Here is an 18,823-nt window from a genome sequence, read left to right as displayed (position 1 = left end):
CTCTTTTTTTAAAGAACTTTAATTCCAGAGTGCCTGGGTAGCACAGTTGGTTAAGTGGCCGACTCTTGGTTTTAGCTCAGGTCATGATACCAGGGTCCTGAGACCAAGTCCTTCATGGAAGTCCATGCTCAGCAGGGAGTCTGCTTGAGGATTCTCTATCCTCCTCTCCCTCTGCCCCTACCTCCTCACCTCCGTTTGCTCACTTGCTCTCTCTCTCTCTCTCTCAAATGAATAAATAAATCTTTAAAAACAAACAAACATTAATTCCATTTAAGGGCTCAACCCTCATGACTTAATTACCTTCCAAAGGTCCAACCTCCTTACATCACCATATTGGGCATTTGAATTCTAAAGTGAATGTTGGGGATGGGGAACACCAAACATGCAGACTGTAGTAAAGAGACTGTGTAGAATTGGTGCCAATTCTTCTTAAGTTTGGTAAAATTCCCCAGTGAAAGAATTTGGGCTTAGAGATTTCTGTTTGGGGGAATTTTTAAATTATAGGTTTAATATTCATTATAGTTGAAAGATGATTCAAATATGTATTTCATGTTAAATGAGTTTTGGTAACTTATGTTTTCCAAGTAATTGGTATATTTTATCTAAATTGTCAAATTTATACATGTAGATTTGATGTCTGCAGAGTCTGTAGTGTTATCTCTGTTTCATTTCTGATATTGGTAATTTGCATCCTCTCTTTTTTTTCTTTGTTAATCTTGCTAGAGGTTTTCTAATTTTATCAGTCTTTTCAAACAATCAGCTTTGCTTCATTGATTTTTCTCTGTTGTTTCTGTTTTTGATTTCATTGATTTCTGATATTGTCTTTATTATTCCTCTACTTGCTTTGGGGTTATTTTGCTTTCCCTTTTTTTTCTTTTTAAGTTCTTTAGATGAAAGCTTAGATCATTGATTTGAGACTTTTCCTTTTCTCTAATGTATATATTTAATTTCTTTGTCATCACTGCTTTAGCTATGTTTCACAAATTTTGATATGCTGTATTTTCTTTTTTTCATTTAGTTAAATGTATTTTTTAAAACTTCATTTGAGACTTATTTTTGTTCTATGGATTATTTAGATGTGTGTCATTCAGTTTCTAAATGTTTTGGGATTTTCTTATCTTTTTTATTATTGGTTTTCAGTTTAATTCCATTGTGGTTAGGGAATACCTGTTATAAAATATATATTTTTCAAATTCTATTGAGGTTTGTTTTATGTGAATTTTTCTATTTTTACTGTGAATATTTCTTTTCAGTTCTATCAGTATATTTTAGAGTTCAATTCTGTATTTATTTGTTTACTTTTACTGTACTCATAGTTCATCATTTCCCTTTTTTTCTTGGTTTTCTTTGGTTTGAATATTCTTCTTTAGTATCCCATTTTTTGATACATTTGTAGTGTTTGGAGTATATAACTTTTTATGTCTTCTCTTTCTTTGGTGGTTGCTTGTTTTATTAAATAATACATACACAACTTACAGTCAGCTAGTATTGTCATTTTACCCATTCAACTGAAATATAAAAACCTGACCTTTCTTTACCCTCTAGTGGTTACAATATAATTATCTTAACTATTTCCTTTACATACATTTAGAACCACATGATGATGCTATTTTTTTTTGTTTTATATATCAAACATAATTTAGAAAACTCAATAGGAAAAGGAAGTCTATTGTATTTACTCATATTTTGCTTATTTTGCACTTTCATTCTTGCCAATATTCCAAGACAACTTCGTGTATCATTTCCTTTCTGCTTAGAGAAATTCCTAATTTTGGGGGGTAGGTCTGCTACCCTAAAAGTGAAAATTATCTTACTTTTTTAATCTGAGAATGTATTGAATCTATCCTCCATTTCTGAAGAATAATTTCATTGTATATAAAATTCTGAGTCAAAGAATGTGCATCACTTCTGTCTTCCATGAGTTCTAATGGAAGCCCACTGTCATTCAAATAGTTTTTCCTCTATAGATAAAATGTCATTTCTTTCTCACTGCTTTCAATATTTTATTCTTTTGTCTCCATTTTTGTATGTTTAATTCTACTGTTTCTGTGTGTGGAATTTTCTGTTTATCATTTTAGGGATTTATACAGGCTTTTGAGTTCATAGGTTTGTGTCATTTGCTAAATTCAAAAGTTTTAAGCATTTATTCTTCAAGGGACATTTCAGGCCTACTCTCTTTTCTCCATGCAGGAGTCTGATGAAATGAATGCTAGATCTTTGCTATAATTTCACAGGGCCCTGAGACTATTTTTATTTTAAACCTATTTTTCCTCTTTTGTTCGGGCTGCATAATTTCTTTCTTTCTGCATTTCTCAAAAAAGGAATTGGTCCATATAGTATTGTTGAATTGGTGTCTCCATTATGCCATTCATTCTGTTGAGCCCATTCACTAGGTTTTTTTGTTGTTGTTTTTAATTTCAGTTATTGTATTTTTGGGTTAGCAGAGTTGCCTTCCAATCATCTCCTTCTTGACATATTTTTTGTTGTTGTTGTTAAGAGAGAGAGCATACCTGTGTAAGCCAGCAGGGGGTCCGGATGGGGGCGCCATGGGCAGGAGGGCAGGGGTAGAGTGACAGAGCAAATCTTAAGCAGGCTCCACATCCACCCTGGAGCCTGAGGAGGTGGGGCTCCATCTCACGCCCCTGAGATCATAACCTGAGCCAAAATCAAGAGTCAGAGGCTTAACCAGCTGAGCCACCCAGGTGCTCCCCCTCCCTCCTGACATTTAGTTTATTATTTTTCAGTACTTTGGTTTCATATTTATTTTATTCCCCCAAACTACTACTACTTATTATTATTTTATATGGTCACTGCTTATTTAAATTTACTCATGTTTATCATTTTTGTTATATTACTATTATTTCTCGTGTGCCACACTTTGATGATTTTATATTTCTTCTTTCTGAATTAGATGGTAGAGTTGTTCCTTCAGCAAAGGTTTGAGTACAATCCTCTAAGTCTGTATACGAAAATATTTTTATTGAACTCTCTCTCTTGGCCGGGAATACCAGGCTGACAATTATTTGTTCTCAGCTCAATAAAGAAATGACTCTATTGTTATTTGGCTTCTACAGTTGTTGTTGGGAAATCTGTTTCTATAATTTACATTCCTTTGAAAATTATCATTTTACTCTCCTTGCATTGAAAATTTCTTCTTTGTCAGTTATGTTCAGAAATTTTAGTAAAATGGTTTTGGGTGTGGATTTGTGTTTATTCCATGTAACTTCCTGCACTTCTTAAATATTAGAATTTTTCCTGTATGATAATTCTTGAAAATTTTCAGTGACTATCACTATTGTTCCACTTACAGACCCCTTTTCCCTCACGCCATTTCTTGCCTGTCTGGTTTTATTCCCTATCTTCAAATGATCGATTCCTACAAGGTACTTTGCTCAATTCCTTAATTTATGACTTTAATAATTTTAATATAGTTACATTGTAATCTTTAAAACCAATTTCCATTAACTGAACTTCTTGGGCATCTGAACTTTATTTCTTTGAATCTTTCAAGTCATATTCAAGTTGATTGGGATCATATGTATGTTGTAATTTAAGAGTGTGGCTTATACCTCGACAACCTGGGCCCAGAGAGTGTCTCTCTGGAGAGCTTTTGTGTTTCATGTTTTGAAGTGTAAATAGATAAAACAAAATCAGCTGGAAGATAATGGCTCCTGAAGTGAGATGGTGGGTACTTAGAGGTTATTATACAATTCCCCCTACATTTGTATATATTTAAATGATACTAAGATAAATAATTTAGCCAGTTCACTTCCTCCTGCAGTCATTGAAATCAATTTGATCTCCTAGGTAGTTTCAGCTTCTGTGTATAGATAGGGATGAGTTGCATTCTTAGGCTAATATACTGCATGATAATGAGAATTCCCTATACCTTTCTTTATTTGCTTATTCAACAAGTCCTCATTAACTGCACTATGCTAAGTGTGAATGACACTGACACAGTCCCTGCCCTTGTAAAGTTTATCTAGTAAGGCCATCAGATTATCACTAAGGACTATATGCCAAGAACAGAGGAAGAGAGTTGGAATGTGAGGGAGCAGTTCAGGCATGCACAGATATCGATTAAGGGAATATTAACTGGAAGACTAGTATGTGTTAAACACTGTGTGAGGTGCTGTCACTTGGATATGTTATTTAGAAGGATCAATGTCTTGCTGAAATGACTAAACAAATTCAGTTCAAGCAATGGGGTAAAATAATTCCGTTTTCACGAACAGAAAACACCCATCTTGGTGTTATTCTTGATCACCACCATCCAGTAGGCACGCTGCTGTGTAGTTTCTGTCACCATGTCCAGTCCTCACAAGACACTGCAAAGTAGGTGTTTTTGAAATGAGAAAACTAACTGAGAGAAGTGACTGAACAAGTTTATGGAGCTGTTAAGTGTATGAGCTAGGATGTGAATTGAGGTCTATGAGCCTCTAAATCATGTTCTTTCCACTACATCATGCTGCCTCCCAAGTAGACAAGTGCCTTCTCCATGGAAATGTGGGATCCTTAACTGCCTAGATATTTTCATATTGTGAGTTAAAGGCCTGCGTGATGTAGGTGCTGGGAAGCATTTAATTCATTATAATAACGGCTTTTTGTCGTTCAAATATTTGTATATTTTTTGATGACTTGCCTTGGTCCCATGTGAAGGAACTTTTGGAAGTGTCCTGCTGGAGTGTCAACATCATTGCTAAATGTTAGGCTCTGAATTTTATGATGTAAATATTTACAGGGTATGTGCCAGATCACCAGGGTAACCAGCCAGTTCTTGTCCTGGTTTTGGAATATTGGGGTCTGAAGACAGAGGAAGAAGGTGGAACAAACTTCCAATGGTTGGTGACAGCATAGTGTGGCTCAGAAGTTTGGCCCCTTTCATGTTCCATGGGTTTACCTTCTTGACCGGAATATGGTTGGTAATGACCGCAATCGTGATGCCCAACACCAGCCTCTCAGAACCTGCAGCTGTAATTTACAACTTTCCTCATGTCAGATGACCGGCTTTGACCTTGCCATGCTTTAATCCTACTGCCCACCTTGGGAGACTAAGGAATAGCCCATTTTTCCTTAGCAGAAAATTAGAAAAATAATCACATATTTGAATGAAAAAAATCAAAACCTCTACCAGTTCAGATCTTTCTCCAAGCAAGAGATTTCTGGAAAAGGAATAATCCACCAGACATTTTTCCAGAAACTCTCACTTCATTATCCCTGTAAAAGAGTTTAAATTGCTGAATTGCCTCCCTCTGTGCTGTGCCTGTTTAATTCTGTCAATGGTGTTATATAGAAATGCCCAGCATCCAAAACTTGGGATTTATTAAAACATAGCTGAAAATAATACAGACCCTTGCCAGTTACCAAAAATAGTTTTTTTTTTTTAATTCTTAGTTTGACCTCTCACAACCCTATAATTTAAACCATTTCAAAAACTTTCAAAAGATATAAGAGCATGGTCTCTTATGCAGATTCCCTCAATTTTTCTTACCTGACACAGTATTTTGTAGAATAACATATTTCCTTAGACTGTCAAATACATAGAGAGGACATTACTTCATTTGGGCTGTTTTCTGTTATTTTAATTAGAAAATTTTTCAATAGTTTTAATGGATATATAATTCCCTCATTGGGATTGTTTTAAAGTCCTTATGTAAGAAAGATACATATAGGGGATGATGTGCTGAATCTATACATTCTCAGAAATTTTCACATAAGCTTCCAGAATAAAAAAGCCTGTAGGTGAGTAGCCCTCATGAAAAAAAAAAAAAAAAATCACAGTAAAATCATTTTAAATTTGAGAACGTGCACATTTCTTGATTTGGTTCCACTTCTTCACATCTCAGGGGAAATTCTCTTTTGGTTTCAGTACTTAGTTGAGGCGATTTTCAAAATATTCTATTAAGCTGATTAAGATAATTCACTGCTGCAGGTGTTACCCTTATACAGTGAACTGTTAATAACATAATCATTCACACTTGCAAAGTGATTCAGCATCTGGTTCAAAGCTCCCTCTTCTAGGGGGCCTGATAAGTGCTAGAGAATTATTCTGGGGAAAAATAAGCAATATCACTAATGGTATGCACCACAGTTGTCACAGAATGTTTATTGTTTCCATCCCAACTTCACTGTGTTTAACTGGGGAAGCCCTTGTGAAATGTTGGTGGAGAAGCTGATGAGAAGACATCGCACTTCCATGGTCCCCTTCAGATCACGTATTGTTATTTTGAGCATTAATTAGCAAAATCACAGGCATAGTCAGGAAGAAGGGAGTGGGCATGGAGTTGAAACACACTTCAGAGCAAGACTCAAGGCACCAGTTTACAAGAGGAAGCAAAGAAGATTGTGTCTAATTAGAACTTCAGGGGTAATTTCAAAAGGCCTAGTGTAATTACCTGAGCGGGAAGTTAGCCAGATGGAGGATAACACCTCTAGTTAGGAGAGAAAGTTCTATTTATATTCACAAACTCATTCAACTATAATTTCTAAGTACCCATGAAGGAAAATAAGATTTCTACCTTTCAAAATGTTGTGTTAAGTATATTTCAAGTTTCCGTGAGCCATGTTTTTACTAAAATCTGACATCATTAAACAACAAATGATCTGCTAATCCAATATTAAATCCTGTCTCATTTTGAGATAAAGGTGCAAACTCTGAAATCTCTGTTTTTTTGTTTTTTTTTTTTTTTTTTTAATTTTTATTTATTTATGATAGTCACAGAGAGAGAGAGAGAGGCAGAGACACAGGGAGAGGGAGAAGCAGGCTCCATGCACCGGGATCCTGATGTGGGATTTGATCCTGGGTCTCCAGGATCATGCCCTGGGCCAAAGGCAGGCGCCAAACCGCTGTGCCACCCAGGGATCCCTGAAATCTCTGTTTTAAGGGGTCTTGCCTTAAAACCTAATGAAAAATATCTAAGAAGTCATCACAGTTTTTTGATGTTTTGATCATTGTGTATGTTAAAGATGGTTTTCAAATTCATTCTTTTCTAAACAATCTTTTGAAATTTAGTTGGTAGAATATTATAACATAAATTATTTGGTAGATTTGGGGAGCCCAGGTGGCTCAGCAGTTTAGCGCCACCTTCAGCCCAGGGAGTGATCCTGGAGACCTGGGATCGAGTCCCACGACGAGCTCCCTGCATGGAGACTGCTTCTCCCTCTGCTTGTGTCTCTGCCTCTCTCCCTCTCTGTGTCTCTCATGAATAAATAAATAAAATCTTTTAAAAAATAAAATAAATAAATTATTTGGTAGATTTAATTTAAAATTTAAAAATACGCTAATTTCCATTAGTTCATGACAAAAAGAAAATATTATTCTTAAAGAGAAAATTAATGTGAGAGAAGTGATTAGCTCCAATGTTGCATAACAGTGTGGTCAAGATAACTTAGAAACACAATCTATTTTTTTCTGATAGGCACACATGTAGCATCTTCCATGCATATGCTTCCAGAAAAGAAAAGCTTGCTCTGAAATTTAATAGAGCCATGTTGACAAGGAATAAAATGTTAGATTTCTTTATATTCAACATATATGGCACATTTAAATTATTCTAGGCAATTTATTTCATATGCTAAGCCTAAGAATAGCAAATAATGAATATTTTAATATGCTATGTAGTGTAGCTGCTTGCTGCTTTTATATTCCAGGTGGGAATTATAGAGTCCTCTGCTTTTACTCATGAGCTCCTGAAGATGGTGTGGCCAACCATGATGTGAGTTTAACTACTTTCTCTTGTCAATGATTTTAACCTGACACTAGGTCAAGGCCATGGAACCACACCATTCTCTTTGGAGAAGACCGACATTTGCTTTGTCTACTAGGTCATGCTTATTGTATGGAGCAACTCTACAACATGAATTACCTTCGTCTGCTAGTCACTGGAAAGTCTGCTCTAATCAGCAACGGTAAACACTGTTACCCTCGGGGATAAAAAACAGAGAGGAGGAGGAGCCCAGCAGCTGCCTATGCATCCTGCTAACCAGTAGCAGGCATTGGGCCATGCAACAAGGACAAGTGTTGTGGTCAAGAACTTTGAGCAGAAGAACGATAATAGAAACTAGAATGGTCATGGCAAGAAAATGAGAAGGTAAGAAATGAGACAGAGGTATGCTTTCTCCAACCATGTCGTATGGTTTTAGAACTCACAAAAGTGGCATTTCCAGGAAGGACCTTTGTCTTTAGGACTCACTTGGCTACTGTCTCTCTCTGCCTTAGAGGATGCTCACTGTGTGGAGAGGGGTGGAAAGGAAAAAAGTTTGCAGAGTCCCAGGCACTACCCAAATTCCCAAGTCTAAGTTATATTTGAGTAGCAAAAGAAGTAGATCTCTGATTCTATGAGTTTCCATGTGATGCTTGGTTCCCTGGGCTTCTGCTCAGGTGCAAACACCACTTTCAATTACCTGCCGGCAAGCTCTGGCACTTGGCTTCTCAGTTGCCATAGAAAAGGGCATGTGGTGGGCAGGGATGGGAAGGAACCCAAGAAGACAGTCAAAATATTGGCTTTGTGGTCATCTTCTGGCTTCATGAAATCAACTGTTGCATATCTGGTTAGGCAGAATTTAAGTTGCTGTTACTCTGACTGAGACTTAGAATCAAGGAGAATAAGGTAGACATTCTCTTTTTTTCACAGGCTGAGTGTCTTCTTTAAACTGAGCCTCTTTGGCTTACAATTTCTGATTCTAATTATCCTTTCTCTTAACTATTATTAAAGCTTATATTGATCGGCCATAGGGTATGTAATAGCATTTCACTAAAATCAGAGGAAAGACTAGAAGTATTTACTGGAAATCTAATTTTGCTAAAAGCAAAGCATCTGGTGAGTTCCTGACTTCTTTAGCTTAAGATTTCTAGACCCAAGAGGTAGAGAGATTACAATGATCTGAATGTTTAGATCCTCTTTTTGGCGGATTGGGATAATGTGACCATGTAGCCTTTAGTAACTTGATAAATCAGGGAGGGAGAGGCTAAGCATAATGAGATAGGCACACTGATAGAGGAGGAGGGTAGGAATGAAAAAGGCAAAACAAACACACAGAAAAAGGACTACTTCCAGGGGCTAAAAATACCTTGAAAATAGAAGTGGCTGATAACAGTACAAAGATGTCAAAATTTAAACATGCCTGATCACAATAGGGAAAAAAATAGAAGCACATAAAGCAGGACGATTTATTGGAGGCATATGTGTAAAAGGCAACCAGGAAGCCTTCTGACCAGGAAGACTTTAGAAATGACACAAACCTTAAGAGAGTGTCAGAGATGCTAGATTGTAGGATACGCAGAAGCACTGAAAAATTAGGGGGAAAATGTAAAAGAATGCTTTAAAACCAATAAAATTATTTTTCAAGTTGAAACAAGCTTTAGAAGACAAAGAATTTTATTCTCAATAGTAGGAATAGAGTGTACTTTTGTTTTAAAGATGTGGAAATGGAGCCCCAGAGGCAAAGGTATAACCAAGAGCACAGAGCAGATAAATGGAAGAACTCAGACCACAATGTAGTTCTTCTGAATGTGTGTCCTTTGTTTTCCCCACTGCTCAAACCATGACCTTCTTACCAGGTGACTTATAATATCTCAAGTGCTGCTCTTAGGACTAAATCCCAACTCAAGAAGTACTGCATAAGTGATCCCTGGCTGAGAAGCAGCAGATTTGAAAATAACTTCGCTTTTGGGGCCCCTGGGTGGCTCAGTGGATTAAGTGCCTGCCTTCGCTCAGGCTCAGGTCATGATTCCAGGGTCCTGGGATGGAGCCCCACGTCTAGCTCCTTGCTTAGCGGAGAGTCTACTTCTCCCTCTCCCTCTGCCTGCCCAACCCTTCCCCTCCGCCCCCCGCTCATGCTCTCTTTCTCTCTCTCTCAAATAAATAAATAAAATCTTTAAAGAAAAAAAAAAAAGAAAAAAGAAAAGAACTTAGTTTTTCCCACAGACTTACTAGTCTATTCCTTACTCAATATCGTGTAAACAATCTTTGATGGTACTTGTTCTACTATACTTTGGCTAGACAACTTCAAGAATGCTGTATCATTTACAAGTCATAGTTAAAGCAAAGAGAGGCTATAAACCTCATTCAGAAGAGTCTAGAATTAAGAAGATTTGAAATGATGTCATCTGAGCAAGTTCTAAAGCATGAGTTGCAAATTCAAGTACTTACAGTACCGAGGCTACCAATATAAATAACTGAAATGGGATAGGAGCAGAGAAATATTTCTCTACTGCTAGGGGAAAAAATCAGTGTGAGCCTGATAAACAAAACCTGGCAGTCTACCTCAGAGCACATACTCCAGGAGAGAATGACAGGGCTGTGGCACACCAACCCCAGGCCCATTCTAACAAAGGCAAGTACATCTACCTCCAGCCAATTACTAGAGTATAGGAACGCTTACCCAGTGCTATCAGAACTCCTCATTTTTTCAAGGGAAAACCGAAATTTGGGTATTTGTATAAAATTGCCTAATTTTTATGTATTGGCACAATTAATAAATAAGCCAGTAACAACAACAACAGCCACAATCAGTGTGTGCAATGAATATGCCATTTCCAAACTTGATCAGGTCCCGAAGCCAACAATTTACTACCTCTGAACTGAAGGACTTAGGGATGTTTATTCTGAACAAGAGACATTGCTAATGGTAATTTCCATTTTTAAAAAGGGATATTAGGTAACAGAAGGAATCAGTTACTCATTCTACATGCTGAATGCAAACTGACACTTACTATGTGTAGAGGTAGAATCTAAGGAAGAACCTTCTCAGAGAGATGGCCAAGGATGTTCTCCAGAGGCATTGCCTCAGTGAACTGATTCTGTTGCCTATTGAACGACATAATACAATTAAGATGATAATCAGGAGAGATACACAAAACCACAGGAACATTGCCCTGTGTGTATCCAAACCACAACATATCTTTTTCTCAGATAAACATAGAGCTTCAACCACTGGATTTCAAGAAATGTCTAACTTATCTGAAGGAGGTGAAGAAAAGAAAGAGTAAAATGATAAAGGAAATGGGGCTACTCCTTTCTAGGAACAAATATAAAAGATGAAAAATCTTTAGTCAGTAAATAAGATGTGGAGGTGACATGATTATAGATCAGTCCTTAATATGCTAATGTGTAATCTGTATTTCTTAAGGTGTTATGGTGCTCTGACTTCCCTGGACTTATTTGCACTGGTCCATTGGAACTTCTTGGCTCCCTATGATGTCTAGGGATGTTTATGGGGTTCCTAATTCCATGGAAAATGAATCTTTGGAAGCTTTGCTGTGGCTCATAATTTTGGAATATTTGAATGACAGGAACTCAGAGATCACCTAGTCCAATTTCTCATTTTCTGATGAAGCAACTAAGGCTTTGAAGAATTAAGTGATTTTTATCAGTTTCCCAGATAGAAGCAATGAAACTGGAACTCATTAATTCAACTCCACACCATTTCTTTAGGCCACGCTTCTCAGTCTTTAATCATGGACGAGGGCTCCAGCTGAATGTCAATTTCAAATCAAGGAGGAAGAAGGTGAGCACTCCTTGAGATTAAGAGAGAGAAAGAAAGTAGTAAAAAAATGGCAACTCTACACCAAGAACACTGAGAAACAAACATATAAATATTATTAGTAAAATAAATATTACACCAGGTCCCCGTGCCTGTCTGCCTTCTCAGTATACCTGTCACCGCAGATCTGTTCTAGAGCTAGCTTCTTGTCCAGCCTCATATTAGGTTTAAGTAAATAATAGGACCCCTGAGCTCAGGCAGATGTAAAAGTGTTGAACAGAAAGCATTCTAGTGTTCATATTTCTGCTTAGAAGGAGATCAATTTACAGATTAGAAGTTAAGCAGGAAATGACTCTTCTCATTAAATGGTGTCTTTCAGCATTGCTGTGACTAAAACCACTGATCCCACAGGAAAAAAATGCATGGTCCAGGAAGAAGGCAGACATAGTGTGGACTTAGAGACAGCTATTGCTATGCAACCGCACAGATGTTGTCATTAGCAAATGAAGCAGCTTTGGTCAAAGGAAGTTGGATGTAGGAAAATTTCTCTTATTCATTCGTTCATCAAATACTTATTGAGCATACATTCTGGGTGTGTTAGGGCTACTATAGTGGATTAAGTTCCTGCCCTCATGAAGTTTTCACTCTTGTTGGGAAAAGGGAAAGAACAATGCACAAATATAAATCAAAATATATAATATAAAGTCAAATAATAATAATTGTCAGGAAAAAATAAGTAATGTGAAGCAAGAGGAGACCAGGAAGTATGCAATTTCAGAGGTGATATTTGAACAGAGATCTAAATAAATTAAGGAAATGAAAGAACAAATAAATGGTGGAAGAATTTCTGGGAAAATGTATGCTCTGGAATAGCAGGGAGATCAGGAAAGTAAGCCCACGAGATACCAGCTATTCAGAATGATAGCTAATGATTAGAAAGGCTATATTTTTAGTAAGTTTTTGAATAAAAATGAAAAGTTAGCAATGATAGCCCCAAAGCAGGATGTGAAACTCCAGTTTAACACAGATTATGGAGAAAATTTCATGGAGCAAAACTAAGAGCTGTCAGAACTAAAACTAACTACTCAGGCAACTGGATGGCTCAGTGGTTGAGCATCTGCCTTTAGCTCAGGGCATGATCCTGGGGTCCTGGGATTGAGTCCCACATCAGGCTCCCTGCACAGAGTCTGCTTCTCCCTCTGCCTGTGTCTCTGCCTCTCGCTCTGTGTCTCTCATGAATAAATAAATACAATCTTAAAAAAAAAGCTACTCATCTTTACTACTTGCAGATTACTAACAGCTTATGTGGAAGAGCTGTACATTAATATTATATACACATTTACATATGATAAAAATGATTAGAATTTTAAAACACCATTTGAGTATAATAATTGTGAATAAATTCTTTATCTTCATAACACTGAGGGTAAAGAATTCCTTCAGATACTTTTATTCAGAGATGCCTACACAACCACGGTCATTATCCCAGTGTCTACTTTCATGATCCACTGGAGTGTAGATTGATAAAAATATTCTGGCAAGCTATTAGGGTTTAGTGTATAAAGGCCTTGAAAAAATCCATGCCATTAGACACAATAATCCCACTTCTAGGAACCCATCCTAAGGAAATAAACAAATACAGACAAAGATTTATGTGCAGGGATATTCACAATAGCTCTATTTATAATAGTGAAGAATTAGAAACAGCCTAAATGTCCAACAACAGAAATTATGGTGCATCCATATGATGGGATATTTTGCAACCGTTGGAAACTGTGACTTCAGAGATTTTTAATAAGAAGGGGGAATTCTAATGAGCTCAGATAAAATGGGAAAACTTTTGAAAAGTTATGTATATAAAATGTACAAAAGATGTATGTGTCCATACCTATCAAGGAGAAAAAACTGAGAGGATAACTCCAAATAGCTGAGTAGTAGACGGACAGATAGTTTTTACTTTCTTCATGCTATTTTTCTCCAATTTTCCACATTAAGAACCTGTCACTTCTATATACTAAAAAGCAAAGAATGTGAACATTTGACTCTCCTCAGACGGCTCCCCTTGGTGAGGGTGGAAACTTACTCTTTCTCTTAAGTCTTCAAGTTGGCTCTAGCAGATAGCATCTTGGTATATTTGTCCTGCTGATGTCTAGGGCCAGAAGTTATATGTCTTGAGTCTAAGAATTTAGATTCTTTAAAAAAGGATACCTACGTCCCTGCCAAAGTTTTCCACAGTTCATCTTATTGTATTTCCAAGAGATGCTCTTTGAAACAAATATTTCCTTGGTAAAATATATTTGGGAAATGCTACATAGTATATCCTCCTCTTAGAAGCCACATTGCATAGTAAGATATTCAAGTTTCCAAGATGTACTATGATATAGACAATGAAGTGAAGTTGTTTACCCAACATATACCAAACATGATGAGAAAAAGCTTTTTTGTTTGTTTTTTTGTTCATATGCTTTCTTGTAACATTTCTTCAGCACTAGAGTTCCATGGGAAACACTTTATAAAGTACAGGATTACATGATTTTGAGAAAGACAAATGGTCAAAGGACTCTCAAAAATGGAGTGCTTGGGGGAAATGTTTTCAGAATTATTAAGGACTGAAGCCTTTTAAGTTGATAGTAAAAGTACAACCATGATTTAACTTAATGTTTCCATTTTACTTCTATTAGAAACCTGATTCTCAACAGGATCAAATCATATTGCCTGTTTACTCATAAGCCTGGATATAGACTGAGAATGATTCAGTTTAGTTCTTTGAATTTAATCACTTTGTTTTGGAGGAAGAAACCTCATGATTTGGTTATAGCTTCACTTTTTCTTTGTGCCTGCATATAGAGATAGAACAGCCTAGTAATAATTTAGCATCTATGGATAGAATGAGTGAGTTGAAAAATGTGTTACTGCTATCCATCGCCTTGAATACAGCAAGAAGGACACAAACCTTGCTACGTTTTTGTAATAATTTTATCACTGAAAAAGACCTTAAAGTAGTCTCCTTCAACCCTTGTGTCTTCATAAAGCTGAGCATTTTTTTAAAGATTTGTTTATTGGGGACCTCAGTGACTCGGTGGTTGAGAATCTGCCTTTGGTTCAGGTCATGATCTCGGGGTCTTGGGATCAAGTCCCTACCCCCTCTGCCTATGTCTCTGCCTTTCTCTGTATGTCTCTCATGAATAAATAAATCAAAATCCTTTTTAAAAAAAGATTTTTATTTATTTATTTGAGAGAGGGAGAGCATGAGCGGGGGTATAGAGAGAACGAGAGGAATCCTCAAGTAGACTCCCTTTTGGGCATGGAGCCCAATGCCAGGCTCATCTCAGAACCTGGAGACTGTGACCTGAGCTAAAAGCAAGAGCCAGATGCTTAATGGAGTTAAAGTTGAGCATTTTGAATCTCATATTCAAGGGAAAAGCAAGGATGTTAAGTGACATGTTCAGGGTTACACAGCAATGCTTAGTCTTCATCCAAGATTTCTTGGCTCTTTGCTTCCGGAAAGGAAGCAACGGCAGTGACTATCTGAGCTGACAGACATGACTGGGAGCAGGGCCAGCCACCAACTCCAGCACAACATCTCATTTTCAGTCACTGTGATCCTGTGTCCACCTGTGGGAGCCCAAAGTCACCAAGTCAGCCACTAAAGATGCAGGACTCAAACGTAGCTCTTCAACATCCCCTCTGCTCTGCTGTCCTTGGAACTGGTATTTGAACAATGTTCAGGTTTTTAAATCAAGGTGTACTGTTCTGTCATGAATAGAGTAATTAAAGAAAGCCAGGGTGACCAGGATCTCCCCTACCTATTTGGAGCAGATAAGTCTCCCCATTGCATGAATCAGAGACACTCAGGAACAGGACACACAGCTCTTAGGACTTTGCAGAATCTCCTTCGGCAAGTTACAGCTTCTAAAGAGAAATCTCCCTTCTGCCTTCTTCGTCAGGATGCCTCAATGATTTCTTGAATGGGTTTAGACTTTACAAAAGACAGAAAGAGCCAGAGTCTTTAGGTGCTTCTGTCTTTAAATCTTTCGAAATTCCTTAAGTAGGGAGTTTAAAAGCCCAAATGCTGCCTTAAATTATAAGGAGAGGGGTGCCTGGGTGGCTCAGTTGGTTAAGTGGCTGCCTTTGGCTCAGGTCAGGATCCCACAGTCTTGGGATTGAGCCCATGTAGGGTTCCCTACTCATCAGGGGAGTCTGCTTCTCCTTCTGTCCCTCCCCCACCTCGTGCTCAGTTGCTCACTCTCTCTCTCTCTCTGTCTCTCTCTCTCTCTCAAATGAATAAATAAAATCTTGAAAAAATTATAGGGAGAAAAAGTAACAATAAAATAAAATAATAATCATTATAGCTACTATTTACTGAGTGTTTTTTGTCAGTCCCTCAAATACTTTTTCACAATTTTATGTAATCCTACCTTATGAAATAGATCTTAGCCCCATCATATAGATGACAAAAATGAGTCTTAAAGGAGTAATAAGTATCCAGCCCTACCGAGGTCACCCATCTCATGAAGCATCAGTGCCAGAGAGTGAGGCCCCCCATTTAGTCCCCCCTAAACCCACACACTTAATATCGCATTATTAACTTCCAGAACTTCAGAATGGGATCCTCTCTCCTCACAAGCTAAGATGGTAGTATGTTTTGTATCAGTAAAGTTGGTTAGTTCTTAAATTAATGGCATCAATGAAGCCAGATATCAGAGCTCTAGTTCGTGTGTGGGCTTGTTGATTTCTTTCCTCTGGCCACAGAGTGGGTCTCTAATCTCAGCCAGCTGGCCACCACTTAAAATGTGCTGTTAAGAGACTAGATAGCAAAACACTCTAGATGGCTTTGTGAAATCTACCAGAATTACACACACAAAAATGACATAAGGTCAAAGTACTGCTATTGTTGGTCAGTGCCATCATCTCCGCACGAGAAGGACAGGGTTATATAAAATCTCAGAGTTAAGTCCAACACTAAGGAACCCAGAGGGTCAAGCACAGAACTCTGTTTGTTTATGACATGACCTTAGTGGAGTAGCTTGTTTCTTGTGGATATCTGTCCAGATTTCGAAAATTCTGGTTATTACATTTTACCAAATGTGGTTGCAGGCACCAAGCATGCTATGAGGAGATGGCTGGCTCGCCCACTGATGAAAATGGGTTGACTTATTAAAATGTCCACTAACAAATATGTAGGAAATGGGCTTTTTCCCTTTGGTTCGATGAATATTAAATCAGTGTTAGAAATAAGGAAATACTGGTTTCAGCATACAATTAGAGAGTTTAAAAGGTCAGTTTGAGGTGTTTGTAACAAACTGGAGTCAGAGTGAGGCAAATAAGAAACAGAAATTTCCTTTTTATTCAGATAGAGATAAAAAGTACATGGGTAATTGCCTGAAGATTATGCTAGTTTTCAAAATGAAAAAAAAAAAAGCTTCTCTGATATCACATGAAAATGTAGATGACACTAATAATATAGCACATAACGTTTCTTCTCAAAAACCTTTAAATTTTACAGTTGGTTGTAAAAATATGCACAAATATAATGGAATCAAAGTAGCTTGACACTGTAAACATTTTGCAAGTTTTAACTGGAAAATCCGTTAGCTTAAAATCCTACTTTGAAAAGTACTTAGTCGAAATAATTGCATACCTTGAAGGAACATGGCCATAGGTCCAGAGCCAGCCTCTTTCCTTCTCAAAATTAGTGGGTGATGCTGATTTACACTCAGCCATTGGCCGTGCACAACCTCTAATGACATCTTCACAGCTGTTACAATCTAGTGGTCCAATACACCATGAATTTCAAATACTTTGCCAAAATTACCACTCCATTCGAGCACCTCTTTTTTCATTAAAAGAAAAAGGTTTCGATGAAACGAAGAATGGAATTTTTTGTGTGCGTGCAATGTTGAAAATTAAAAGGAGAAGGACAGAGCACAGAAAGCACTGAGCGCAATTAATCAGATGGCCAAGTTCTTGCCAAGGGCATGAGAACCAAATGCTTTTCTTTACTAAATCTAAATCAACGTTTGTCTGGGGCTATCATTTCATAATTGTACTTCTCATCCTGCCTTAACTTCCTTTTCTTCCCCTTTAAACACCATTCCTCCGTAACTGCTGCTTCCATTCCCCCCAAGGGCCTGCCTCAGCAGGCACAAAAGCTCGCTAATGCTGGGTGAAAGTTGGCACTTCATTCGTCATTCACTCCCCTGAGCCTTTATATTTTTCACCCACAAAGACAGATCTTGGAGATAGATAGAGCCCTATCCTTCCTTAATTTTGAATTTCTTGGCTTTTGTCACTTGAAAACCAGATCCTTCGTGTTATTTAAATGTGACACTCCCCCCTTCCTTGGGGTAAGGGGAAGGGTAAAGAATTTAATGTTATTTTTAACTCAACTATCTTGTTAACCTTGGGGGACATCCCTGGAGCTGAAATCCATTCAAGTAATAATAGATCAGCAACTCATTCCCTGCCGAGAGCTCTCTGCCGAGTCAGTCTGGAAAAACTCTTTAAAAGCACAGTCTCTGCCTGGCGCTTTTCTTTTGGTTTCTGTGGAATTTTTCTTAGTAACAATTTTTAGCTGAAGGGGTTAGCGACAATTGTAAACTAAGGAGTACTGAAAAGGGAGTGTGGTGGGGAGGGCTGTTGGCCGCACTAATTAAAACAAAGCCTGCTTGTGTGAGCTGTGTCCCACCCTCACCCCCCTCCCCTTGGTGCAAAGGGGCAAACAGCACAAGATCCTCTCTCTCAGCACACAGTTTTCCAGTCTGCAGGGACTTATATTTTTAAATACAATTAAAAGTAATGCCCCTTTGTTGATTATACTCGCCTTGCCAAACTTGAGGACCCCCAAAGCTGCCAAACATTTACTTTCAAATTTTGTATGCCAAGCTGCCTTCCAAATGCTGTCAATCTCACAGAGGGCAGGGCAGCCTGTGATTACCAGCTTCCCAAAATTCTAGTAAGCTGCTCCGACGATATTTCACATGGAGGCTGGTTCGGAGACTGAGCAGATCAAGCCAGAATCTGGTGTCACTTTCATCTTTAAGAGGGAGATAGAATTGTTCTTGCTTCCTGATAGAGTGCATGAGCTTGAAAGGGGAGAACACCAAAGCAAACTTCCCAGCTCTGTGTGTGCAAGCAGCAGAGACTGTGTAGTCCAGACCCAATTCAGAAAGACTTGTCAAATGAAAGAGAAATGCACAAACATGTCTGTACTTTGTCCTCTGAATTTTAAAAGCATCTAATGTTACATAGCTCATGTGAACTTTATTTAAAGCACAGCCATTCACCAAGTACTCCCTTTACGGTTTTAGTGGCTGTCCGTCCTCTCTCCTTGCTGTTC

This window comes from Canis aureus, chromosome 10 (assembly GCF_053574225.1).
Source record: "Canis aureus isolate CA01 chromosome 10, VMU_Caureus_v.1.0, whole genome shotgun sequence".
NCBI lineage: Eukaryota > Metazoa > Chordata > Mammalia > Carnivora > Canidae > Canis > Canis aureus.
The sequence above is the reverse complement of the archived record's forward strand: the minus strand, read 5'-3'. Positions refer to the sequence as shown.